Source organism: Octodon degus, unplaced genomic scaffold, assembly GCF_000260255.1.
Source record: "Octodon degus isolate 3935 unplaced genomic scaffold, OctDeg1.0 scaffold00005, whole genome shotgun sequence".
Classification (NCBI taxonomy): Eukaryota; Metazoa; Chordata; class Mammalia; order Rodentia; family Octodontidae; genus Octodon; species Octodon degus.
Window position 1 is genome coordinate 12973503 of NW_004524581.1, and position 2576 is coordinate 12976078.

The following is a 2576-nucleotide window of genomic DNA, read 5'->3' on the forward strand; positions in this document are numbered from 1 at the left end:
TCTCTCTCTCTCTCTCTCTCTCTCTCTCTCTCTCTCTCTCTCTCTCTGTACCAGGAATCAAACTCAGGACCTTGTGCTTGCCAGGCAGGTGCTGTGCCATCGAGCTATAGCCCCAGCTCTGTTCATAGCTCTTTACAGTATGTATGTTCAGAAAAATAGTGGCATTGGCATGATCTGTGGGCATTATGTTTGGCCTTTGGACGTCAGTCACCTATTGCATGTCTGCATAAGCCCCGCTGGAGAGTTGGTGGTTTAAGTAAAAGCAAATGTTAAAGCTGATCAACTGTTATCAATACCCACACTTCAGCGGTATAACCTGCAGCAAAGCTAGTGGGAGGCTAAGAATATACTGCTTGGCTGCATGATTAAAAACCTCAATGATATCTGCTGGGTGTGGTGGTGCAATCACACTGGCAAGCACAACAGCAGTGTGTGGAAGGGACTGGAAGACGGCAAGCTCAAGTCTGGCCTGGGCAACTTAGTGAGAACTTGTCTCAAAATTTAAAAATAGAGATGGCCAGGAAGATGGCAGAGTGATACAACCCTCCTGCCTCAGCCTTCCAGGTAGCTGGGACTACAGGTGTGTGACACTATGCTCAGCTATACCTTGCTTTTTAAAATCATAAATTTCGGGCTGGTGAGATAGCTCAGCAGACTAAATGTCTGTTTAGGCAAGCACGGGGACTGGGATTTGTCCCCTGCCACCACAACAGCACAGAAACGGCCTCTCTAAGATTTGGTGAGGAAGAAAAGGAGGAGGAAAGCGGGTCCTCAGGACCCAGGAAGGACCTGAAGTGAAAAATGAAGCCCACAGGGAAAGAAGAGAGACTCCAATTCAGAAGGAGATGGCAAGCAGGACTTTCTCCCTGAGCCCTGATGCACTGTGTGGGAGGGGTAGGTCAAACCATGTGGCAGACACATGGTCTCCAGAGGCCTCCACAGAGAAGCACACCAGTAGAACAGAACAGTGGATGCAGCAGACTTCAATGCTTGGTAAGTTATTCAAGCTCAGACGTCCCCCAGGAGAGTGAAATTGACCAATAGCCATCTTGGAAAGGAGAAAAATGAGCTCAGAACTCAAATCTGTTATGGGATGGCTTCATGTAGCAGCTCTCACTGTCAGAGTGAGGCGGAACAGAGTTCAAGCTAGCAGGAGGCATGCGGAATGTTGCAGTCTGTGCAAATCAGGTTCCAGTCTCACAGCCAGAAATCAGCCCAAACTTCAGTGGAACCCGAGATGTGGGCTTGCTGCGATTATCCACTAGCTCGTGCTGGGATTTTTTTTTTTTTGCTTTTAACTTTATTTGGCAAAGCAGTACTGCATAAACTGTGCAGTAACTACCACACAGCTTATACGGCATGTTAGATTCATATACATTATCAGCAGCAAACTAGAAACAAAAAATAATAGTGAGCTACAAGTCTCCTATCATTTTTAGAGAAAGGAAGAACTATGTCAGTTATGTCCAATATGAACAGCTGAGTGTTTATTGGACATCAACTGCCATCTTAAGTTTCAATATTTACAAATACCTACCTTTAAGGTAACAAAGCAGCTGATTGTATCTACAACATGCTATTCTATGACATCACATCAAAAGCTTTAAAAAGAAAGCTCATCTCTATATTCTTAGTAGTATCTAATAGATAACCAAATACCAAGAGTCTTAACTTGTAAATGGTGGTATTATCTGATGCACAAAAGACCCGGTAAATTTATACTGGAAGAATTAAATATCCAAGAAAAGAAAAAGCACTCCTCAAAATCAATTCAAAAATTAATGTTTCCATTTTGCAGAACCCCTTCTTTTTAATATTTTAAAGTAAAATGTGGGCATGTTAAAGTAATCATATAGAAATTTATACTTTACATCCTTCCTCCACCAATTTGGTTCTGTGCCTCTCTAAAGAATTAGAAAACCCTACAAAACCACACATTTTCATGCTGAAAATAATAGTGTAACAAAGTCCAAAACAAGCTGTGATGCTGTTGGTTTTCAAAGAGCTTTAGGGACCGAGATGAACAATCCACTGCAATATTATAGACTGGTCAAGCTGATGTTGCTTTTACAGCTCGTCCGGCCTGAGGCACAACTGGAGCTGCAGCTCCTACATGAATAGCGTCATAAGGGGCTTCTTCAGGATAGCCCATTCTTCCATCTCCCACAACCAACTGTACTCTCCCTGAAGACAAAAGTGTTGGATCGTCCTTTCTGACATTATTTATGGAGTCATCTACTAATTCCTTAATGTGATCAATTCCTATGGCTTTTCCACTACATCCAACCATACGTGCAAAACATGCAGTAAGGATTCCACTTCCAGATCCTACATCAAGAGCTTTAGCTCCTTCATGCAATTGATCAAATAGAAGTTCTAGTGCATATGCATGCATATGTGGAGCACTGATTGTTGCTTGGAAACCTATTGATTGTGGAGAATCCATATAAGGGTTACACTTTGCATAGTGGGAGCGGTCTGTAGCCAGCATCACTTCAAATACTTTATCTGTCTTTATGATTCCATTTTTGCGGAGGTTGTGGATTAGCTCCGAGTGGCTGGCGCCGCCGGATTTC

General features: G+C 43.0%; 1 pseudogene across 1 annotated transcript; it reads right to left on the reverse strand.

Annotated features, from left to right (window-relative positions):
• Positions 1-1814: 1814 nt before the first annotated feature.
• Positions 1815-2570, reverse strand: LOC101581071 (annotated as a pseudogene). Its single transcript, XR_002822473.1, has one exon. The product of XR_002822473.1 is annotated as a protein-L-isoaspartate(D-aspartate) O-methyltransferase pseudogene (transcript).
• Between the last annotated feature and the right edge of the window lie 6 nt (positions 2571-2576).